A 608-nucleotide genomic window follows, 5' to 3' on the forward strand; every position below is an offset into this window, starting at 1 on the left:
TATATATATATATATATATATATATATATATATATATATATTAAAGGATTATACAGGGTGTTTCGTAAGTTTTGGTCAATCGCATTTGTGTAGATAGAGCGGATTAAACTGAGTTGAAAAATCCTCTACCATTTTGCAATTTTCATAATGGTTAACGAGATATTAATTACTAAATATTGCCGACAATTGGTTTTCAATCATTTTTCACTCAAATACTATCAATTTTACAGAAAAAAGACGAAAATTATTTATTTTTTTCTCGTAGAACTCTAAGAATTTTTTCAGAATGTTTATTTAATTTTTTAATACTGCACTTTTCTTATTTTTGCCACCATGAGACAATATGGTATTAAAAAATTTTTTAAAAATTTTTTAAAAATTCTTGGAACCTTATAAGAAAAAAATAAACAATTTTTATCTTTTGTTTTTTTGTAAAGTTGATAGTATTTGAGTAAAAATTATTGAAAACCAATATTTAGCGATTTTTAGTAATTAATATCTCGTTAACCATTGCAAAATGGTAGAGGACTTTTTGACTCAGTTTAGTCCGCTCTATCTACCCAAAATCGATTGACTAAAACTTACGGGACATCCTGTACACACACACA

At 25.2% G+C, this 608-nt stretch overlaps 1 protein-coding gene across 1 annotated transcript in view; it reads left to right on the plus strand.

Annotated features, from left to right (window-relative positions):
* LOC108747101 (tyrosine-protein kinase receptor TYRO3-like) overlaps nucleotides 1–608 on the plus strand; it is a 19,219-nt gene that overhangs the window by 12,215 nt on the left and 6,396 nt on the right. The window lies entirely within an intron of this gene.

The sequence above is a fragment of the Trachymyrmex septentrionalis genome, unplaced genomic scaffold (genome assembly GCF_001594115.1).
Source record: "Trachymyrmex septentrionalis isolate Tsep2-gDNA-1 unplaced genomic scaffold, Tsep1.0 scaffold191, whole genome shotgun sequence".
Classification (NCBI taxonomy): domain Eukaryota; kingdom Metazoa; phylum Arthropoda; class Insecta; order Hymenoptera; family Formicidae; genus Trachymyrmex; species Trachymyrmex septentrionalis.